This window comes from Canis aureus, chromosome 9 (genome assembly GCF_053574225.1).
Source record: "Canis aureus isolate CA01 chromosome 9, VMU_Caureus_v.1.0, whole genome shotgun sequence".
Lineage (NCBI taxonomy): Eukaryota > Metazoa > Chordata > Mammalia > Carnivora > Canidae > Canis > Canis aureus.
In genome coordinates this window covers 18282066-18306307 of record NC_135619.1, presented here as the reverse complement: position 1 = coordinate 18306307, position 24242 = coordinate 18282066, and the positions used below count along the sequence as shown (strand labels likewise).

At 39.9% G+C, this 24242-nt stretch overlaps 1 long non-coding RNA gene across 2 annotated transcripts in view; it reads right to left on the bottom strand.

Annotated features, from left to right (window-relative positions):
• Positions 1 to 23174: 23174 nt before the first annotated feature.
• Positions 23175 to 24242, bottom strand: part of LOC144320466 (uncharacterized) — a 69846-nt gene continuing 68778 nt past the window's right edge. For both annotated transcript variants that reach the window (XR_013386038.1, XR_013386037.1), the window contains exon 6: positions 23175 to 23415. This is a non-coding gene — a long non-coding RNA (uncharacterized LOC144320466). The remainder of the gene's footprint in view (positions 23416 to 24242) is intronic.

The window sequence follows — 24242 nt, the reverse complement described above, 5'->3', positions numbered from 1 at the left end:
ACACAGATAGCAATGATTGTCAAGCTTTCTTAGATTCTCTTGCCTGGCTCCAACAGGTTTTCTACGTGGCAGGTTTAGAATTTATTTATTTATTTATTTATTTATTTATTTATTTATTTATTTATTTAAAATTTTATTTATTTATTTATTCATGAGATATACAGGGAGAGGGAGAGAGAGGCAGAGACACAGGCAGAGGGAGAAGCAGGCTCCATGCAGGGAGCCCGACGTGGGACTCGATCCCAGGACTCCAGGATCACACCCTGGGCCGAAGGCAGGCATCAAACCACTGAGCCAGCCAAGGATCCCCCCAGGTTTAGAATTTAAAGATGGGGGTGAAAAGGAGGCCACCATGTTTGCACTACACATCAAATAAGCCTCCATAGCAACATCTACAACATGGAATCAAAGTGAAGTGTTTCAGAAAACCTTGCCTTGAGGTGAGAGATGGTAAGGAAAGGCACTCCATTTTATCAGGAAAAATCATCATGTTTAACAAAGACTTTGAGAACAAGCTAAAATGAGAATATACAATGTCCATTATAGGGCAGAACTGAGATGAGAGAAGTGAATCAATATGCCTCAGCAATACTTAGAGATGTTTTTCATCTGGAAAATGATCTTAGGACCACTTTTGCTATTTTGAAATCCAGCCCAAGCACTTGTGAGAAGATGACCTTTTATATATTGCATTTTTCAGAGAACTATATATAGTTGGATACAGTATCTTGACCTAAAGGGGAAAATGAAATAGAGAGAAAAATGGTGTTTCCGGGTTTTCAACCAAAAAGCAGTCCATAGCAGAAGAGAGGAGCAGAGGCTGCAAACTTGGCCCCTACAAGCGCACTGGCTGAAATGTCATTATCTGAAGGATTCTAGACATCTGCATTATTTTGCATGAGCCTCCCTAGGCAAGTGACTTAGGGCAGGCGATGGAAAGCATTGTTTTTTTCATTTCTTAAAACTATCCTGTCTCTAGTTCTTGGCTTCACATGCTTTTGGGTGGGGGTGGGAGGTACTGCCAAGGAGAAAAGGTCACTGATTTCCAAGAGGTTAAAGATTCATTTTTTCCTTTAAAGAATAACATTTCAGCTTGATATTATTTTAGTATTTACCACTCTGTATTGTCTTAGACCTCATCTTGGCAAAGGGCTCCTAAACAACTGCCACTTTCAGCATTGCTGCCAAAAGGCGCCTTTTCACAATAAAGCATGCTGTGCTTTGGCAGGAAATCAATAAAGTGAAAATCTGTTCTCATCATCCATACATTTACCATCACAATCAACAATCAAAGGCAAGACCTGGGTTCTTTATCCACAGGCTCCAGCCTCCCAATTTTCTGCTATGAAAGGCAGCATAAATTAGAACCCTTGGTTCCTGTTAGCTGGGCTTAATGGGTATGATTTATGAACCATTAAATGAGGTTATGTAAATTGATCCTTAGCAAAATGCTAGCGCCCAGGTGACAGGTGCAGCGTGCTCGTCCACAAGGGTTCTGCACAAATCAGATTTCAGTGACATTCAGTTTGAGGAAAGAGAAATATGTTGTCAACAAGGAAGTGATTTAAATAGTGCCCTGGGTTTGTCAGCAATTATGCCTTTCTTCTTAATTGCTGCAAACTATATAAATTCTAATAGGAAATAAATTAGTAATTTACCAGTTAATGACAAGGGGTATAAAGGAGAAGAGCTTATATTTTAAAAGCCATATTACCAGTGAGGCCATACACTTGGGTGATTTCACTTATGCTGTTAAAGTTGAAGAGATGCTTTAGAGCAGGAGTATAAACTTTGACACATGACAACTAAAATTACATGCATTGCAACAGAAAAGAAAACTCGATCCACATAGAAAATGCCCTCGCAGAACTGCTTCATGTGCTCCATAGAAATGGAGATTTCACCAGGGTTTCTATTTTACATCCTTCACATTCTAACTTGAAACTAATGGTCTTTTTAACCCAGATTGGGGAAAAAAAAAAAAAAAACTTGCTCTATTTTTAAAACCTTTTGGAAATCTGGCATCTGATATTTGCAATTGCAAATATATTGTGAGAGTGAAAGTGAATGATGTGGCTCGCTCACGTTGCAGGGCTGTTTGCTTGTCTGCCTTGTTTAGACAATAGGTATCAATAACATACTTTCTGTTATATTCTGCAATGAAAGGTACAGGTTTTGTGTATCACTCAGAGTGATCCCCTCACTCTGAGTCTGCCAACTAAAGGCCCAGTTTTAAAAAAAAAAGAGTTCAGGGGAGCATATACAAATTAATTTCACTAGCTTTGAAAATGAAAAAATAATCTCAAATCCATTCCTCCTCTTGGGCCTGCTGCCCCTAATCAAGAATGTGGTGGCCTTTGAGAAAGGTTTCTCCCAGGAAAGTGAGTTCAATATTATCCCCGGCTTTTGTCCGGAGCTATTATTGTGCCTGTTTCCATGAGGCTGACCTCGTAAGAGGACACATATGGACGTGATAGTAATGTTCCCTGGTCTTTGACTGAGCCTATTAGAGGTCCCAACAGGGAGTCTCTACCACTCTTTTTAATAGTCATTTCTGCTTCACGAGTGCAGTTGTTTATGGATAGGGGAGATGATTTGAACCACTGTGTGCCAAATGAAAGAGTGAGGACAGGGCAAAGGTTGTACATTTAAAGAGGGCTGTAACTGTGGCCCACTAGGAGAGGCTCTCCCTAGTAAAGAAAAATATCAAGATGTCCTTTGTGAACTTAGAAAAGATGCCTGGCAGGCCACAAGTGAAAAACTACATGACCATTGACATCTGCAGATGACTTTAGTGCTGCTGGGTAAAAATAATTTGGGAGGTGGAGAAGAGTTAAGGAAAGTATTTTTAAAACTAGTACAGGAAAAAACACTTGGTGACCCATGAACCAGTAAAGGTCCTTCAGCTGTTTCAAATACTAGCACTAAGATTTATTAAGCATGTGGCTATGAGCAAGTTCTTTTAGCTTCTAAGTTCTAGATAACAACACTTTCTTATAAGATTCTGTTGTGAAGATTAAATAAAATAATGCATGGAAAGTACCAACATACAGTGGGTCAGTAAGTGCTCAACATACGATAGTTTGGGGTTTATACATTCAATTTGTATGTATATATATATATATATATATATATATATATATATATATGGAGGTGGAGGGAGAGAGAGAATCTCAGATTTCTTTGCTCTTGAGCCGTGAGCTAACTGCTATCTAAAGGGTTATGGAAAATACCAGACTCTCTAAATGTCTGACCATGTAAACATGCCCTTTATTTTTTTTTAAATATTTTGTTTATTGATCCATGAGAGACACAGAAAGAGAGGGAGAGTCATAAGCAGAGAGAGAAGCAGGCTCCCTGTGTAGATCCCAATGTGGGACTTGATTCCAGGATCACGAACTGAGCTGAAGGCAAACGATCACCCACTCAGATGCCCCTAGACATGCCCATTAACTCCAGGTCTCACATTCCTTTCACCCCAACCAACCAAGCCTTCCCTACCATATCTGCCACTTGGTCCTCCCTTGCCTCCTATCCTGCACTTTTGCAGAAATGGTACTTTGACTAAAAGCATGGTTCCTTATCATATAATTGGCATTTAACTCCCAACCTCCCTACTTAGCTCTGTGACCTTGGACAAGTTATTCCATCAGTTTGCACCTCAGATTCCTTCCCTATAAAATGGAGATAAAAAAAATAGTATCTACTGCATGGGGTATTCTGAAGATTGAGTTAATATATGTGATGTGCCAAACTTAGAAGCTCAGAACGTGCCACATAAGTGCCATGTGCAATTATTACTATTATTATGACAATGCCCTCTGCCTCTCTTGTCTCTATGTTCAAATATTCAATTGCCTGCACAGAAGAGAGCCCAAACCACACACCAAGCACTTTTCATGCACTGCTAAGATCTAAAGAGTACATTTTATCACTATTCAATAAAGTGGAGGCTCAGTGAGGCTAGATAATTTATCAGGAATATAAGGCAAAAAAGTAGAGCTGCATTCAGACCCAGGTTTGTCTGACCCTAAACCATGTTCTTTTCACTATATCTCAGCGGTCCAAGACAAAACATCGACATGGGATGCATGAGAAAAACATGGACAGGAACACCTCTAGCAGAACTTCCCCTGGTTATATGGAAAGAGCAGTGGGCTCTGTCTGCCACACCCTTTGAGTTTCAGATTCCTAGTTTAGTTTCTTCAAGATTGCTTAGGGTCACTGCATAGGGAAGGTCTGGCAATCAGAACTGCATCTTTCATGAGACACTCATCTAAACAGAGTAAGCATTGGGACTCTGGGGAAGATGTTAGATAATATCAAGATCCTTTTCAACTCTACTATTCTGAGTATCTTTTTCAAATTATGAAGAGTGAAAAATACCCCAATCTGTACTGAAATAACATTCAATTCAATGCACATTCTCTGGTTCTACTACATGCAAAACACCATGTTGAATGTGGAATAAGTAACCTCCTTTTCCCCCTCAAATTGTCTTATAAGAACTCCTGGCTCTTTGCTGAGTACACTCTCAAGATGCATTTCTTTCTTGAATTGCGATTTCAAATCACTTAAAAGCCAGAATGTGAAATGTTCCCCTACATATGTTAACCTTTGTACTTAAGACCCCCATTTCCCTGAAGAATATTTTGATCCCTTCCCTTTCTCTGTGTTTTATCAGTGTACTTTATCTTGTGAACATAGCCTTGTGCCTATCACATCGCTGATTTTTCAGTAATAATGATAATAAAATGAACAACCAGTGATCTCTTGGTGGCAGACTCCAAGCATTGCCAATATTTTTTCTGTTTACAGTCCAGGCACCGGTCCTTGGAGGTGCCCCCCCCCTTACTAGTTCGAGAAGTTTTTTCTAGAAGGCATCATTTGCTAATTGAATTAGCCTCTCTTTGTGTTTTGATTCAATGGAGATTACCTCAGTTAATTCAGAGGCTCCTCTGTGACTTTGTTCCATGGAGACTAATTCTTCCCCAATGGCTCCAGAAACTATTACCCCCCCACCCCACCCCCACCTATTTTTTGGAAGGGATCAACAAGGAATGTGGATTTCAGCAAATACTGCTGAGAGGAGGACAGAATGCAAATGAAGAGCTGGCTTTAAAATGAGGACTGCAAGAAAAAGTTTCCAGTTATCCCACAAGACAGCAAATAAGGACTCATTTTTGCTTAGGAAAACTGCTTTTTAAGAATGCCACAGTATTAGGGACACCTGGGTGGCTCAGTGGTTGAAGGCGTCTGTCTTCAGCTAAGGACATGATCTCGGACTCCCGGGATCGAGTCCCACGTCGGGCTTCCTGCATGGAGCCTGCTTCTCCCTCTGCCTATGTCTTTGCTTCTCTCTCTCTCTCTTTCAAATAAATAAATAAGAATCTTAAAAAAAAAAAGTGCTACAGTATTTTGAAAAGGTGTTACATTGCTTTAGTACTCAGTTAAGAAAACCCAGGAGACACAGTATTATGGAATAAAGAATTTAGGGACTCTGAGAGCCTGATAATCCCAGAATATCTGTGAATACTTCTGTCCATAAGAAAAAAATGGGCAACGCTCGCTGACTGGCTATTACAGAAATGTGTGCCTGTATGTGTATGAAGGTACATTTGCATATTTGCATATGTGCATGTGTTTGTGTGCGACCATTTCGACTTTATCAAATAAACCCTTGGCTCACAATTCCAGCTATATGCCAAAGCATCTGGGGAACCTGAAAAAAAGGTAACATAGCTATAGATAAATTTAGGCTGCATTCTTCAAGATTCAGATTCTGGTGAGAGCCCTGGCATCTCCTATCTCTGAAAAGTTCCCCAGGAGATTAAGTGGCCCAGCCAGGCACAGAATCACCAGTCTAAGCAAAAACAGGCACTGGAGGCCATCATCATATCTTTGGCTTTACTTGTGGTTTTGTGCTCTGCTGAGTGTCAGTGAGCCCCGTGCCACACTCTAGTGGGCAGGTGTCAGACAGATTGACTGCATATATAGAATATAGTCATCACTTTCTTGAGTCTATAAATTCACTGCTCAGAGTTTACTCCTAAAGTAATGTTATTTTTGGCCAAAACACTTAACTCCAGCAAAGGTAGAACACTGTCTTAATTAATGCAATTGATCTCTTTTGTGAGGTCATTTATCCCCTCTGGATAAATGTCCTGCTTTAGTAGGGTTACAGACTATTAGCAGTCATCTTTAGCAAGCCTCAGGCCCCATAAAAACATTTTATTTGCCATAACGGATGACACTGAGAGACCAGAGTGTTTTGTTTTGTATTGTCTTTTTTTAACCATGAACTATTTTTTGAAGCAAGAGATCAACAGACTGCATCAATTTTTTTTAACTTGACAAGATGATGCCTACTATAATAGACAGGAAGCTTAATCCTGTAGTTTACTTCCAAACCAGCAAACTCATTTTAGAGTCAGACAGCAGTGCTTCTGGGCTACAGATACAACCCCTAAACTGGAGCCCTTCCAGAAACACATAGTCTTTCCTCTTAAGCTCTTTGGACAAAGTCATCAGAACAGGTTTCTTTAAATCCCTTTGCATAATGTCACTTCTCTCTTGAGAACTTCCAGAGGCTTCCTGGTGTCAGGCAAGTCAAATCTAGACTCATCTAGCTAGGCCAGGCTTAAGCCATAGAGCCTGCTGTGTGTTTATTGCTCCTCAACACAGACCTCTCTTGTTCTTCATGAAGACAAGAAGAGCTGTAGAACTCTTATTCATGCTTAATGTTGGATAATACCCACCCTGACTAGGCCTTAACACCCTTTTCATTTCTGCCTTGAAATTTGGTGGCTGTGGCCCGCTGTGTATATGTGCAGTGTATTTCCAGAGTCCATTTTGACTCCACCCCAGAAACAGCTGCTCTGTGCCATGGCAGGTTGAACCTCCACCCCTACCTGTTTCCAGTTTGACCTTGGAAATGTCCATTTTGGCCCCAAGAAGTCACTTGCCCCCATCTAAGCCTCCTCTAAAGCATGGCTCAAAACTCAAACCTTTAAGGAGACCTCCCTATGATTAACTTCATTTCACATTTGCATGTATGGGCTTCATTACACATTTGCACTGTTTGCATTCATGGCCTCAGATGGTGGTCTGTCCCATATTCCACATCACTAACTGGATTGTTACTTCTACACAGCAAGCATGTTGTGTTACACTACTTCTATATCCCTCCAAGTCTCTTTAGAGTTTGATAAAATAAGCCACAACAGCTAATGCTTTTGTGAGGGAAGTAGCCCACCAGCCCTGACTAGGATGAGCTCTTGGATGCTTTTCATCAGTTTCTGGATGCTCCCAGGAGCTGTAAAAATGTAGCCCTGATCCTCTCTGAGATGAGGCAGAGGAAGAGAAGGCACATAGGCCAGTTGCAAGTTGTGGTGGGAAAGCCTCCAGCAGCTCAGCTCCTGCTGTTCCCTTACTTGGGCCTCACTTTCAGGGAGGCTCCAACCACTCTTTCCCCTCCCTGACTTCCTTGCAGCCTCTTCCTGTTATTTAACCAAATCTACTTCCCATATTTGGAAAGAGAAAGAAAGGAGGTTTGTGGTTTGTTTGTTTGTTTGTTTTTATTCCATAGGGGCATACATACAAAGTGAGCTTCATTAGACTTTGGGTCTAAGCTCATTTGACTTGTTGCACCCCTGAATTTGACAGAATTCAGGCTTCTATCATTCAGCACAGGGTTCTCAGGAGCTTTTTGTAGTATCAGACTTCTCCAGAAGCTCCAGCCAAAAATCTAGTTGGGTTGGCTGTTTATACTAGCCACAGTTTTTAAATCTTTTTTTTTAATTTTTTTTTAAATTTATTTATGATAGTCATACAGAGAGAGAGAGAGAGAGAGAGAGAGAGGCAGAGACACAGGCAGAGGGAGAAGCAGGCTCCATGCACCGGGAACCCGACGTGGGATTCGATCCCGGGTGTCCAGGATCTCGCCCTGGGCCAAAGGCAGGCGCCAAACCGCTGCGCCACCCAGGGATCCTAGCCACAGTTTTTAATCCTTTCTACCACCTTCTCTGAAGAGACAGGTATATTGCTTCCTACCCCAACCTTTCATGTTGAGCTTACAAGACTTTGGGTCCTTAGTAATGATAACACTACTTTTCCCCCAAGGAACCCGCTCAGGCTGCTATTTACTAATATTCCAAACTCAATAAATCTTCATGGTACTGTGTAAAGTAGGTACATGACTCCCTCATTTTACAGAAGAGAAAGGGAGGAGTGAATAACCATCAGGACATTTGTTGGGGCCAGAGGGGAAAAAAATTATGTGCTTTTTGTCTCTCATACTTCCTACATCTTAGCCTTGATTTTAAAACCAAATTATTCTGTGAAATCATCTTAAACCAATATTCAAATATCCTACTAGATGCACTCATCATATGCTAAAAAATAAGAGGAATATGTTCTATTTTGTGACTTGATTTAAAAAAACACTTTTAATAAAAAAAATAAAGGTCCACTTTTCTGTCATTACTAATTCAATCAGGTAAATTGGGAAGCTCTGAATTTTTAAGAAAAGCGTCAACAGCTTTCAGTAAGTTGTAAGAATCTTTGATGTGAACATTTCTCAATTTTGCCATACTTTCTCTACTTAAACTCTCCCTCCTTGTTCCCCCTTTTATACGTGTATGCTGACCACTATTAATGTAAAAAGTGAGGATGTAGAGCAGGACCTGGGGAAAATGCCTGTATTCTGAGCCACTCAGACAAGGCTTCCCTAGGTTGCGTGTTAAACATGCCCAAATGAAGTCCACAGAGCCTTGTAAGGCCCCCTTAGCTCACTGAACCAAATCATACAATCCAAGACAGTTCTCCTAAGACCTAGCTGCTGCCATGTGGCTCTTAATGTTGGAAGGGAAGGGAATGCAAGAGAGGGGCAACATCTTTCTTTTCTCCTTCCCTATACTGAAGAATAACTACTTTCATTACTTTCCCTGGTTCTGTCTTCATATTTCTATTTAATACTATTCACATGAGATATCAGTCTCAAACACACTGGTAATATCCTCATGCAATTTTCCATTGTTTCTGAGATACTGCTTCCTAGTTCCGTGGCCATGAGGACTCCATCTTTCTGGTCACACAAAACTGCTTGCCCAGCTGACCATCCTGGCCACAGTTCCAGCACATGAGAAACAGATCTTAAGAATTACCCCTTCTCATTTCAAATGTTTGCTACTGGTGAGGAGGTGCTAATGTACCCTTGCAAACAAGTCTCTTTGTAAGAGAAAACAACAACAAGCTTATCTGGAGGATGCAATGACAAAAAAAATCAGGACAAATACTTAATTTAAAGCTCTTATTCATTAGAAGGGATGGCTTAGATTGAGAGAACAAAGGTCTTGTGAATTAAGGAAAAAATGCCTTACATTTACATAGTAGCTTCCTAAGATATTACCATCATGGTGCTTTTAAATCTGGTCACAGTTTTTAGCCTTGGCTAGTTGGGAAGGAAATGTAGCCTGTGAAGCTACATTGTGGGCAGCACTCAGGCATTTGTTCTACAGTAGGCTGATGATGCAGACTTGTCAGGAATTGTGAGCTGTAGGCTTTTGTTGGGAGAATCAAACTATTTGACTGACAGTATCACATTACTTTCACCCTTCCCAGGGAATGTCATTCAGGTAATTGAGAACATTATCAATGTTAAGTTCATGGATTGTATTTATTAAATATAGGAGAATTTAAAAGAATATTTATTCCCAAGGGATAAAATGCTAGTAGAATCAACTAGGGTTTACTTTTAGGAGCTTATAAACAAAATTAAAGAAAAATATGGAGAAGTTTCTAGAAAAAAAGTTCTGTTTTGTCTTTATTTTTTAAATTTTTAAAAATATTTTTAATTTAAATTCAATTAATTAACATATGGTGCATTATTAGTTTCAGAGGTAGAGTTTAGTGATTCATCAGTTGCATACAACACCCAATCCCATCCCCCATCCCCCTCCCCTCCAACAACCCTCAGTTTGTTTCTTACAGTTAAGAATCTCTAAGTTTGTCTCCCTCTCTGGCTTTATCTTATTTTATTTTTCCCTTCCTTTCCCTATGATCCTGTTTGTTTCTTGAATTCCACATATGAGTGAAGTCCTATGATAATTGTCTCTGATTGACTTATTTCACTTAGCATAATACATTCTAGTCCTATCCACACCACTGCAAACAGCAAGATTTCATTTTTTTGATGGTTGAATAATATTCCACTGTAGATATATGCCACATCTTCTTTATCCATTCATTTGTTAATGGACATCTGGGATCTTTCCATATTTTGGCTATTGTGGACATTGTTGCTATAAACATTGGGGTACAGATGTCCCTTCCGATCACTATGTTTGTATCCTTTGGGTAAATACTTAGTAGTGCAACTGCTGGGTCATAGGGTAGTTCTATTTTGAACTTTTTGATTGAGGAACTTCCATACTGTTTTCCAGAGTGGCAACACCAGCCTGCATTCCCACTAATGGTGTAAAAGAGTTCCCCTTTCTCTGCATCTTCACCAACATCTGTCATTTCCTGACTTGTCAATTTTTTAGCCATTCTGATTGGTGTGAGGTGGTATCTCATTGTGGTTTTTATTTGTATTTCCCTGATGCCGAGTGATGTTGAGCATTTTTTCATGTGTCTGTTGGCCATTTGTATGTCTTCTTTGGAAAAATGTCTGTTCATGTCTTAATTATTTAAGTCTTGAGTTTGTTAAGTTCTTTATAGATTTTGGATATTAGCCCTTTATCTGATAAGACATTTGGAAATATCTTCTATTCAGTAGGTTGTCTTTTGGTCTTGTTGACTGTTTCATTTGCTATGCAAAAGTTTTTTTATCTTGATGAAGTCCCAATGGTTCATTTTTGCTTTTGTTTCCATTGCCTCTGGAGATGTGTCTAGCAAGATGTTGTGGCTGAGGTCAAACAGGTTGCTGCCAGCATTTTCCTCTAGGATTTGGATGGATTCCTGTCTCACATTTAGGTCTTTCATCCTTTTTGAGTTTATTTTTGTGCATGGTAGAAGAAAATGGTCCAGTTTTATTCTTCTGCATGTGTCTGTCCAATTTTCCCAACATCATTTGTTAAAGAGACTGTCTTTTTTCCATTTGATACTCTTTCTTGCTTTGTCGAAGATTAGTTGACCATAGAGTTGAGGGTCCATTTCTCAGTTCTCTATTCTGTTCCATTAATCTGTCTGTTTTTGTGCCAGTACCACACTGTCTCGATGATTACAGCTTTGTAATACAGCTTAAAGCCTAGAATTGTGATGCCTCCAGCTTTGACTTTCTTTTTCAACATTACTTTGGCTATTTGGGGTCTTTTCTGGTTCCATACAAATCTTAGGATTATTTGTTCCAGTTCTGTGGAAAATGTTGATGGTATTTTGATAGGTACTGCATTGATAGTGTAGATAGCTCTGGGTAGCATAGACATTTTAATAATATTTGTTCTTCCAATCCATGAGCATGCAATGTTTATCTATTTCTTTGTGTCTTCCTCACTTTCTTTCATTAGTGTTCTATCCTTCACCTCTTTGGTAGGTTTATTCCTAGGTATCTTATGGTTTTGGGTGCTGTTTTGTTTTGTTTTTAAATGAGGATATACATAATGTGGAAATAACAAATCTCCCTGACACACATAAAAATTGTGTTCTGGGGCAACCCAGGTGGCTCAGCAGCTTAGCACCACCTTCAGCCCAGGGCGTGATCCTGGAGACCTGGGATGGAGTCCCATGTCAGGCTCCCTGCATGGAGTCTGCTTCTCCCTCTGCCTGTCTCTCTCTCTCTCTCTCTCTGTCTCTCTCTGTGTGTGTCTCTCATGAATAAATAAATAAAATCTTAAAAAAAAAAAAAAGAAGTGGTTTTTTAAAAAAATTGTGTTCTGGCAAACTGCATCGAAACTTAAGACTTTGGAAACCACGCAATCACTCACTCCCAGCTTCATCTTACTTTTCTACCTTTTGTTACTCCTTTCCCTCTACTTCCATTTTTATTTTACTCTTGATCTGATTACATTATATACATATATAACCTCAAATTCTTTCTTGTAACAAGTAGGGTGCACATTAAATAAACCAGGCTCATACTGTTGATGACTTTAGGACCAGTATAAGAAACTTTAAGTATATTTCAGTATGAATATCTCTTATGAGCCCCTCTGCAATCTAACATTGAAATGATTTCCTACCTAAGTGAAGAAAAGTAGGCTTCTCAGATCATGTGAGTAACCTAAGGCAGCTACTATATTATACTCTTTTTTGGTCTTTTCTACATATGCTAAAGAGCAAAGTGTCAAGCATGAGGTACTTATTGACAGATAAATCACTAATTTGCATTTGATTACTTCATGGCATTTTTACTCAGAACCATAAACACTTATTATTATTTTAAGGTTTGGTCTCAAGAAATCTATAGGCATATGGGTTTAAAAAAAAACAGATGTGGGTATACGAATATTTTGTTGTGTTGCTGCGAACCATTTGCTTTAGGATGAGCCTGGTTGCATACAAATTTTAGTGGAAGGAAGTTGATAGAAAGCATTATTTCTCTGTTGCAAGATTTTAAGCATCTTAAGTCCATTTCCCCACTTTTGGATTCTCTATATAAAAGGTTGCTATCAAAGGTGAATGTCATGATTTTTTTTTTTTGCTCTGTGCTTAGCTTGTAAATGTGATCTTAGGAAGCTGGATTCACTTCTCTTCCTTCCACTGCTTGCAAACTCCAAATAGACTGTTGTGTTAAGACATTCTAGCCATACTATTACTCTGTCTTGGAGTTTACTTAAGGAGGGTGGTCTTCTGATACATCTGTAACCACTCTGAATTAGAGCCCAGACAGAGCTGTCATTCTGAATATCCTAATAGCAAGATAGAGAGTACTCCATCCATACATGCAAAAAGAGCTTTAAAAGATAATGAGTCCATTATAGAACAGTTTGAGACCCTCAGCCAAAAAATAGCTGATGGATATAATGTTGACCACACCAAAAGTAGTCATCACAGGCACCCTGAACTGCCTTCCTAGAGGTCTGAAGTGACAGCAGTGACTGGAATTAGGCACACAGTATCTAAGGGGCAGTGTGAAGGACAGAGAAGTTCTCAGACATAAGCTTTGAGAGGCTTTGTCAGAGTAAGTGATATTTAAGCTGAAGCTTCAAAGGTGAGGAAGGACTGACCAAGTAATGGGGAGGGAAATGATGTTCCAGTTAGCAGGACAGAGAGAGAAGTCTTGGACACAAAAATACATGGTACATTCAAGGAACCACAAGAAGGTCAGTGAAGAATGAGAAGAACAGTGGGAATGGGGGAAGTGGGTGGAGGCTTGAGTGTGAAGCTTCTTGTAAATCGTATACAAATTAAGATGTTTGAACACTTAAAGATAATAGGAAATCGTGAAGCTCTTTAATGACTGAGTTGTATTTATACTGTAGAAACGGCATTCATCCAAGATGGGGTGCCTTATTCTTATTTCTACACATTTGCTATAAATCCTTGAGGGTAGAGGGGCACTGATTCTGCTTGTGGTTATGGGGAATGACTCGGCTATATTAGTATTCTAGATTCTCAGATACTTCTTTCCTCCTAAGTCTTCTACATCCACTCAGCATGCTTTTTCTCCTCTCTTGGTTGGCTCATTCTTAACCTTACAGTCTTAGCTTGGCAGTCACCTCTTCAGAGTCATCCTCCCTGACAATATCCTATAATTACAATGCTTCTCTCCCTCTATTCTTTTAGGTTTTTGCTTACTTCTCTATATAGCATTCATTACAATTTGCAAATTGAGGTTATCTTTTTTTATTTTTAGACTTTATCCCACTAATTAAAAAACTCCACAGCCTTGGAATATTATACTTTACCTTGTTACTCACTGAAGTATCCATAGCACCAGCCTGGGAAACTGAATACAAGGAAACCAGTCAGAGAACTGCTGCAGGTATTCATTGAGATATCAGTGGTCTGGACTAGGATAACAGCAGTGGACTATAATTCTAGCAATATTTATGAAGCAGACAAAACAAGTCAACAATTGATTGGAGAGTTTGAAAGAAAAAGATCAAGAATAATGCCCAGGTTTCAGGGACTCTCAGAGTTTCAGGTGCTCAAAAGGATTTAAAAAAAAAAATCAACGGTTACTAATGGAAATCAAATAATAAACAATCTCAGAAAAAATGCTCCAGGGCTACATATAGGTTTTAAAGCTATTATTTATAGTAAAACTAAAACAGCAGGTAGTATGCAGGGGAAATACATTGATTTATAGCCTGCAGAAGGATTTCAAAGTGTTGTGATAAGAAATGAGTGATAAATGGTTTTTAGAAGTATAGCAATCCCTTAGTGACTAAGATTGCTGAATTTAAATGACAATCTTTAGTTACAAAATAGTGTAAAATAGGTTTAACATTTTAAGTAATACTGTCAGTAGAACTGAGTAAAGTTTTAGAATAATACTAATGGATATGATAAATCTATGTATACAACTATAAATACCAATAAAAATGTCTCTGTGAGGGGTGCCTGGGTGATGCAGTTGGTTGAGCATGGGGCTCCTAGTTTTGGCTCAGGTTGTGATCTCAGGGTCGTGAGATGAAGCCCCTGTTTAGGATTCTCCCTTTCCCTCTGCCTCTCCCCACCCCATATATGTGTGTGCATGCATGCTCTCTCTCTCACTCTCTCTCTCTCTCTCTCTCTCAAATAAATAAATAAATCTTTAAAAAAAAATGTCTTCTGTGATACTTTCAAGTCTTGGAAAAGGAAATAGTAATTTTAACTTTATAAATATATATGGCAACAATCAGTTTACAAACCACTTACTATATACATTATCTATTCTGACTATTGCATCCTCTTTATAGTAATTTATGAAATGGGTTTTACTGGGATCCCTGAGTGGTCCAGTGGTTTAGTGCCTGCCTTCAGCCCAGGGTGTGATCCTGGAGTCCCAGGATCAAGTCCCACGTTGGACTCCCTACATGGAGCCTGCTTCTCCTTCTTTTTTTTTTTTTTTTTTTTGCGTCTCCTTCTGTCTACGTCTCTGCCTCTCTCTTTGTGTGTCTCTCATGAATAAATAAACAAATCTTTAAAAAAAATTTAAAAAAGAAAAAAGAAATGGGTTTTACTGACTCCATTTTAAAACTGGGGAACTAGGTTCACAGAGATCAAATGACTTGCATAATGTCATACAGTTAATCATTCAGTAGGACCAGGGTGCCTGGGTGGCTCGGACAGTTAAGCATCTGTCTTCAGGTTAGGTCATCATCTCAGGGTCCTGGGATCAGCCCCACATGGGGTTCCCTGCTCAGGAGGATTCTGCTTCTCCCTCTGCCTATCCCCCCATTCAGGCTCTCACTCTCTCTGTCTCTCAAATAAATGAAATCTTATTTTTTTAAAAAGTAAAACTCTAAAAAAATATATCATTCAGTAGAACCACAAGCAGGACAGATACTAAAATATTCATTTTACAGATAAGAAAAAGTGCTCTAGAAACACTTGCCCCAGGCTACAGGGATTGTGATCAGTGGAAGCAGAGCTAGGAAATAGCTTTTCCTTTCAGCCTGCTCTCTCTTCTGTAGGTCAGCATAGTGCAAAAAAGAAGATCTGTCACATTGGGGTTTGGGAGGCTCTCTAGAGGCAGGTCAGAGCCAAGTATTGCCTCTGATCATAAAGGCCACTCTCCATTGCTCAGCAATCCTGGTGCCCTGCTTTCTCTCTGTTCTTCTCAGGGGTCCCCTGATACTATTACCAGTGCTACCAAGGACTGGGGGGACAATGGTGGAGAGGAGTCCTGGTAGTCTAGTGTGCTACCTGGGTGACTCTTCTGGTCTCCCCATCTCTCTCATGTCTACACAGACTTTGTCTCATTACCTTTTCCTTGTGGCATCTCTACCCTATGACCTTTCAGCAATAGCAGCTCCTGACAAATGGCTCATTCTATTTGTATTTCTTACTACAAATGAGAGAGACAGAGACAGAGAATCTAATGAGCCTAACTCATCTTTTTAAACTATGACATAAAAGAAAGAAAAACTATGACATATCGTGGATTACTGTCTATGGAAGGGCTGCCCTCATACCAGGTGCTGCTCTGGGGCCATCAGTTGTGAGGTGGTCATAGGATCTATGAATGGCAGAGCTATGAGGATGGGAGTTTTCTTCAAAGTGGGATGTATGTGTGGCAGGTCTTTTGAGGCTTGGTCAGTCTAGAACTGTCCAAAGGAGGAGATACTTACAGTAAGTACCACCTAAATGTACAAGGATGAAGAGTCACTGTGGTTGGAAACTTCAAAAGGAGAAAGGAGTTTGAGTTGAATCTTGAGGTTTATAGACTTTTGACTTGTCTAGTAAGGAGAGGGCTGAAAGGAGAGCATTGAAGACAGAAGAAATAGCATGTGCAATGGCAGAGGTTTGGCTTGAGAGAGCGCAGCACACATGGGGTAAGTAAATCTTTCTGTATGGCTGGAATGCCAAGGCTGTGGAGGAGCATAGTGGGAGATGGGGCTGGAAAGGTGGGCAAGGCTAGACTTGTGATTCTCAGCTACAGGCAGTATTACTCCACAAAGGAGCATTAGGAAATGTGAAGGGTCTTTTTTTGTTTTTTTTTTTGTTGTTGTTGTCAGGTGAATAGGAATTATTACTGGCTTTTAGTGGGTGGGACTAGGAAGAAGAAGGGTACTTCTGCACAGAGAAGAAATCTGTTGTGCCTCAGTTGTCAGTAGGGTCTTTACTGGGAAACATGAGGCTAGACTGTGAAGACCTTTCAAAGCCCTGACAAAGAATTTAGATTTTAGTCTCAGAAAAGTTGGTGGTGACCATTTGCTTCGACGTGGATGGAACTGGAGGATATTACGTTGAGTGAAATAAGTCAATCGGAGAAGGACAAACATTATATGGTCTCATTCATTTGGGGAATATAAAAAATAGTGAAAGGGAATAAAGGGGAAAGGAGAAAAAATAAGTGGGAAATATCAGAAAGGGAGACAGAACATTAAAGACTCCTAACTCTGGGAAACAAACTAGGGGTGGTGGAAGGGGAGGTGGGCGGGGGGTGGGGGTGACTGGGTGACGGGATGAGCACTGGGTGTTATTCTATATGTTGACAAATTGAACACAAATAAACAATAAATTTAAAAAAAGAAAAAGAAAAGAAAAGCTGGTGGTGAGAATAAGAAATCTGGAGTGGCTTCCAGATTTGAGGTTGAGCAGTTGGGTGGGAGGGTTCCAATCACTGAGGTTGGGGATTATGGGGAGAGGAGAATAGATGTGAAACATGTCAGGGAAGATGAGATCTCATATTGCACATGTCACATATAGGCGAAGTTCCCCAAGAGTTAGTTGAGATGTACTGCTTAGCTCAGGAGAGAAGCTGGAAGAGATGTGTTGATTTGGAAGTCCTCAGAGCATCAGGGAGGGTGAAGTCATGGGCATAAATGAGGTCATCCAGAGTAAGTGTGAATTTTGGATTGCTCAAGGTCAACTTTTAATTTCAGGCAGATTTTTCTGCTTCTTATTCAGTGTGTTCACAGGAAATACCAATTAAAATTAATTTCAACCTAAGTAAAACATAATTAGGAAGATAAATTTGCTGCCAAAAGTATAATGAACTCCAGAATGAAATGTAAAATTCATTTTAGCTCACTTATCTGATATGTTTAAATGGTGCTCTATCTTTCTTGATTCTACTAAACCTAGTAAGTTAAGGCAGGAAATACTTTAGAAATTTCAAGGAGATTAGTAACAGAAAGAAACAAAACAAAACAGAAATTAGGTGTTCCTCTTCCTTCTTAGGGCTCTCTTCCATTTTGCCTGGGTGATTTGCACTGTGAGTGTCTCCAGTCCCTCATTTAGCCGATGGTTTTCTGACATACTACAAAGCCTTCACTTGGTTAGAAGCAGAGAATATATCAGGACACAAACTTCACTTCTCTTCCTCTTGCCATGGAGATTACATTTACCCAGTATTGTTAGTCTGAAGCATGCCTGCCTAGATAGAAAGGGCTGTATTGTACCATTTTTTTTATGATCTAGTGATCACAAACTTAAATCTTAAGTTTCAGTGGAGAAAATCAAGCAGCCTAAATTATTGGCACATTAACCTATAAAGAATAGGGTCATTGGTTAAGATATTCGATAGATGTTATTTTCAATAACAATAGCAGTGTGTTTCTTACCACTTCTAGAAGCACTTAGAAGTTCTTGGAAAGAAATCCATTACTGCAGTTGAAACAAACTTAAATTTTCAGATTGATTTCCACTGAATCGATTCAAATTGTATCACTGGGTTTAAATAGACTGGAACCATGAATGTTTCCTACAACAATATTTGGCCTGCCTTTCAGTCCTCCCTGGGCAAGATGTGGGCACAAGATTATTAGGAGCTTCTACTTTCCTTAGATGACCTGTTATTCAATTGACTGTCACAGCAAAAGGTCTATTTTTAATTGACAGCACAGAATATCTGCATTCCCAAGTTTTTGCCAGAGGGAATAAAATGTAACACTCTTTTCAAGATTTTTATCAAGGACTTGGTTCTCAGAAACAGTATTCACATAGGGTTGCTTGAAGATATGTAGTCCATAATTTCCCTACATGACTGTTTACTAAAGTGTTAGCTAAAATTTCCCTGAAATGTAAACAGGTACCATATTATAAGAGAATCAAATTATTTTGGTAAAACTTCTGGGTTAGACAAAGTTCTTTTACTGAAGGACTTCTTAGAGCACTTAATTAATATATGTTAATGTGCATGCAAGTATCTTAAAAAGAGAAATCTGACATGAATATGCACTAGTTCCCAAATACACTTGGCCATAGAAATCTTTGTTTTAGATCATATCATAGGGAATAGTCATTTTTCTCAGAACACATCTTATTTTAGATATTCTAAATTTTGTCCTTGGATCAAGCCAGGTCATCAGAATTCTGGGCACTTACTTACATTTCCTTGGTCTCCCTGTCATAAAATTACTTTAAATTTAAGGTATGTGGTTAACCTATATTGAAGGACATTTTAAAAATAGTTCTACAGCATCCACTACTATGTCTAATATAGAGATACCCTGGAACACATTGTCTATAACCCAGATGGTAATTCCTTGTGAGAGTCCATGGAGATATTTCTCTAAGTCAACATTGGAAAAGCTGTGTTTTACCTGAGCAACTTTTCTTTTTAAATTCAATAGGCACTATGAATTTTGTGAGTGATTTTTTTTTCCTTTGCTTTGACTGCTAGGAAGTTCATAATGCAATCTGTGCCCACCTCTAAAGGTGCTTCATCACCATATGGTATGCACTTTGTACAAATTTTATCTTGGTTTACATAGGATTCCTTTTTCATACTTTCCACTTCTTTGGTTTCCAAATTTAAAAACCTGGTTCATTTGTTTTTTCAATTAATATTGATTTAGCATCTTCCGTGGGACAAGCCCTGATCTTGGTGTTGGAAATTAAATGGTAAAACAGATATATATGGTCTTCACTCTCCAGATCTTACAGTCTAGAGGTGAATATAGACTAGCAAATATACAATACACCATATCCAGGGTGATAAGGACTTGATGAGGAAGTATAAAGGGATACCTAAACCTTGTGGAGAAGAGTACAAAGGGAGTACAGTTGGCTAAGTGGTTGACTTTTGGTTTCAGCTCCGGTTGTGATCTCAAGACCCTGATCTCAGGGTCATGGGATTGAGCCCCAAGTTGAGCTCTGTGCTCAGTGCTGAGTCTGCTTAAGACTCTCTCTCCCTCTGCCCCTCCCTGCTCTCTCTCTCTCTCTCAAATAAATAAATAAACCTTAAAATAAATCCTGTGGAGAAATCAGGAACACTATTAAAACTGATACATAGAGCCATTAGAAATAAGCTTCTTCAAGCATGTTGGCCTACAGACTGCTTTGGATTCCTCCTTTACCTTACTGTTCAGCACCTTGGTGCCCATCCCATAACCTATGCTGCAGCCAAGCATGCCATTGTTATGCTGGTTCCTTCTGCGTGGGTGCTTGGACTACTACTCGCTCACATTTTCTGGTAGGAGATTCCACAAAATCTCATGGCTAAATATACCTAGCCTTGGATATTCTGTGTTTCCCATAACCCACTATCTTACCCAATTAACTAGACATAGCCAGGGAGAGGGTATAAGGAGGCAGGAGAAGAGCAAGAGAACACATACTTTAGGCATACCTGCATTTAGGGGGAAGAAGTAAGAGCTAAAGAAGGATCAAGAGGAATTGCTGTCAGAGAGACAGGAAGCCGAGAGGGGTTTAGGGTCATGGAAGCCTTGGGAGGAGAGGATTTTTAATGTTTCCATTGCTATAGAGAAGTCAGGAATGTTAAAGACTATTATGCAGCCTTGGATATGATGATGCAATAGGTAATGACAATCCCCAAGGAGCAACTTTGCTGCACGGTAAGGTCACAATGAGTAAGGATTATATAATCCAATGTGATTGTGAGTGGTGAGGCAATGAAAATGAGTACTGACTTGCTTCTTGACAATTTGGGGAGTAGAGAGAAAGTGAGAGATAGGGTGGTACCTTAAGGGAATAGCAGGGTCAGGAGAAGGTTGATGCTTTTTTGAATGACCAAATGCTTCACTTATATACATCTCTCATCACAAAAGACTGATGAATGTAGCTATGCCACGGTTGCTGGGCACTGGGATAATGCATACAGTCAACATTCTGAAATGCTTCTTAAAAGAGCACTTGAATCATAACCTAAATTTTTAGGAGGGGCAGCGATTTCTTATCCACCATATCTTGATCAAACGTCAGATAGCCTTAACCTAATATTTGAAAAGTGAATAGTTTAAACTCATTTGTTGAGTTGTTCTTTTGCAGTGGGGTAATAGCCAAACAGCGACAACCAAACAGAGAATTTTGCAAGCAGAGCACTTCTGCTGGCAGGAGCAGTCCAGGGTGGCAGCTGTTCTGGATGAAAGACATGGGTTTGAGATTGAGAGAACAGAGAGAAAGCTTGAAGGGTGAGAAAGAGGATGGTCCCCAAAGTCTTCTTAGACTAAATATATAACATAGAATAGAAGAGTACTTTAGGTAAAGGGTAATGGAGCAAAAAAAAAAAAAAAAAACATCCTGCAGCTTACACACACACACACACACACACACACACACGTACTATTGGTCTACCTTCAGGTATACCTGCTGAAGCTCAAGCTTGCCCACACTCTGAGATCATTATTCTTCCAGGGAGAAAGCAGACAAGAAGTCTCTGCACTGTTTTCTCAGACTCTTCGTCTCATTCTAAGGGTCTGCTGCCCAGATGCTGAACCTTTGCTGCCTTCTCTAGATTCAGAGTCCAAAGTGCTGACCATTACACTATAAGGCTAACCTCCTTTGCTGCCTTCTCATTTACTCTTTCATTTCTGAGTCCTGGCTTCCTCTGATTCCCCATTGTTGATGCTTGCCCTACAGGGACTTGTTTCCCCCACTGCTCATCCTTGGGGGCCTCTCCTCATGCTGCACTTCACCCATCACCCTTGCCCTTCCTGCATCTCCAAGAACCAGGGCTAGCTCACTGGGCCAGCAATAAGTTAATAATAATATCAGCTAACTAGTGTTTACTATGTGCCAGGCATGGTTCTAACTGCTTCATACAAATTATTTCATTTTATCATCTTAACAACTCTTTGGAGGTGATGGATTTACAGATGAGGACACAGGAACACCGTTTAAGCAACTTGTCCAGGTTACACATCTAGGAAGTTTCAGAGCTGAGAGTCTGGCTTCAGAGCCCAACTTCTTAACCCTTATATTATATTGCCTCATCCATAAGTTTAGATGAAAAGGACCAGAGACACAGACAATTTGTCTCTACCACGAGGGATCAAAAATGTAGGCAGATGCTGGGTATCAGAAGCATAGAAATCCAGGCCTAGAATCAGGATAGTAGGTTGAAAGCCTCAGGAGACATAAAGAAGCTTTATGCCATCATAGGCCGCCAACAGAGACTTTCCTTCAGAAAAGCCTTGCCCCGGGCAGCCCAGGGGGCTCAGCAGTTTAGAGCCGCCTTCAGCCCAGGGCATGATCCTGGAGTCCCAGGATAGAGTCCCACATCAGGCTCCCTGCATGGAGCCTGCTTCTCCCTCTGCCTGTGTCTCTGCCTCTCTCTCTCTCTCTCTCTCTCTCTCTCTCTCTGTCTCTCATTAATAAATAAATAAAATCTTAAAAAAAAAAAAAAAAAAAAGCCTTGCCCCTATATGGCTGGGGAGGAATGGGGAATGAGGCATTATCTCAAGGAGGTAGGAAAACAGGGTGATTAGGGCTGTATCTGCCTGATCCAGTGGTTCCCATTGTCTTTCTTGGACCCACATTAGAAGCTCTGTTATGGATTGAAAAATGTCCCTCCAAAAAGATGTTAAAGTCCTGACCCCCAGTACCTGTGAATGTGACCTTATTTGGAAATAGGGTATTTGCATATCAGACAGACAGACAAACAGGAAGAACTCCATGTGAAGATGAGAGCAGAGGTTGGGATGATGCATCTATAAACCAAGGAAAACCAAAGATGGCCAGCAACCCACCAGAAGCTAGGAGAGGCACGGAACCCTGCCCTCAGAAGGAAGTACTCCTGCTGACACATTAATATTGGACTTCTAGCCTCAAGAACTGCAAGACAGTAACTTTGTTATTTCAGCCATCCAGAATGTGATACTTTGTTATGATAGCCTTAGTTAACTAATCCTAAAATCTCAATTCCATGGAACCTTTCCATGAGATGTCTGGGCTGTGGTTCACATGTATAAGTCATTCTCCCAGGGACCCCTCTTTCCCATAATGAAAACTCTGGAATAAATGAAAAGGGAAAGAAAAAGGAAGGATATTTGTAAGGAACTGCAGCCTTCCGGGAGATAGATACACATTAAAGCACTATTTTCAGGCTTATTATGAACTCAACTGGTACTCTGTCAGGTTTCAGCTGGTAGATCCTGTCATCTGTCCCCAGCAACACAAATCTGCAATACCCTCATTTGAAGAAATAAATACATTGTCTGCAAATCAGCATGTATCAACATCCTGCATTGCAGAGTAGGTGTACGAGTTAGGATGGGCTGTACATCATTGTAGAGAATATGCCTTATCTTCATGCATACCTCCACCTCCCAAACTGGACCCTCAAGATGTATAAACATACATTTACATCCCTAGGAATTAGCAGCCATGGAAAAACCCTGTGAAATGAAAGTAAGAAAGGCTGGTGCTTTATTTAAAAAATCTTTACACCACTTGCATTGGCTATGCTTACAAAGATGGGAGATATTTTACACAAGTGACTTATATTCTGATCTCTCTAGGACATTGGAGTATGTAGAGCCAGATCTGCAGAGTTAGCCTTAGCAGAACACAATTCAACTCTTCTTAGTAGAAAAATGTATCCATGCCATCATTTGTGAGTGTGTCCCATTATGTGGGAATCTGAAAAAAAAAAGGCGGGGGGGGGACATTGGGATCTATAAACATATTGGTATCTTTTAAGAGTTTCAGTAGTCTTGGGACGCCTGGGTGGCTCAGTTGGTTGAGCAGCTGCCTTTGGCTTAGGTCATAAACTCAAGAATCCTGGGATCAAGCCCCGGGTTGAGCTCTGAGTCAGCTTCACCTTTTGCCCCTCCCCTCTCTTGGGCTCTGTCTCTTTCTCTCTCTCTCTTTCTCTCTCTCGAATAAATAAATAAAGCACTTAAAAAAAAAAAAAGAAGTCTCACTAGGTGCTGCTGTCATAACCACTCTCTAAGGTCTATGAGGATTCTGGGCACAATGACATGAAAGCCAGCAATGCTGAAATCCCAGTCTGTGAAGTCACACATTGATATGCTTGATCAGAGTCCAGGTTAAATAACCATCTATGTCTGAGACTCAAATTAAGTTAGAGTTTAGTCTCAAATTTAGTTTTCTCTGGGACATAAGAAATAATCCTGGATATGGTCTAGTCAAAAGGCATCTAGATTTTCCTTTTCTTTTAATCAAAAAAATGTGCCACCAACATATACGTATAATATTAATAATCAGAGCATGTGTTTCTTCTAGTGGAAAAAAGACTGTCAGAAAATTAGGAGGCCTGGATCCTTGTCCTGAATGTAACACCATGGGCATTTCCAGTTCTCTGGGACTCTTTCTTGATTTGTAAAAGTTGGACTTGTAGTCAATAACTTCAAAAGTAAGCTCTACTTCCAAAATTTCACATTTTTGCCTCTAATTACAAAAAATCCATATGATCGGACAAATAATGTGTGATTTTTTTAGCATAG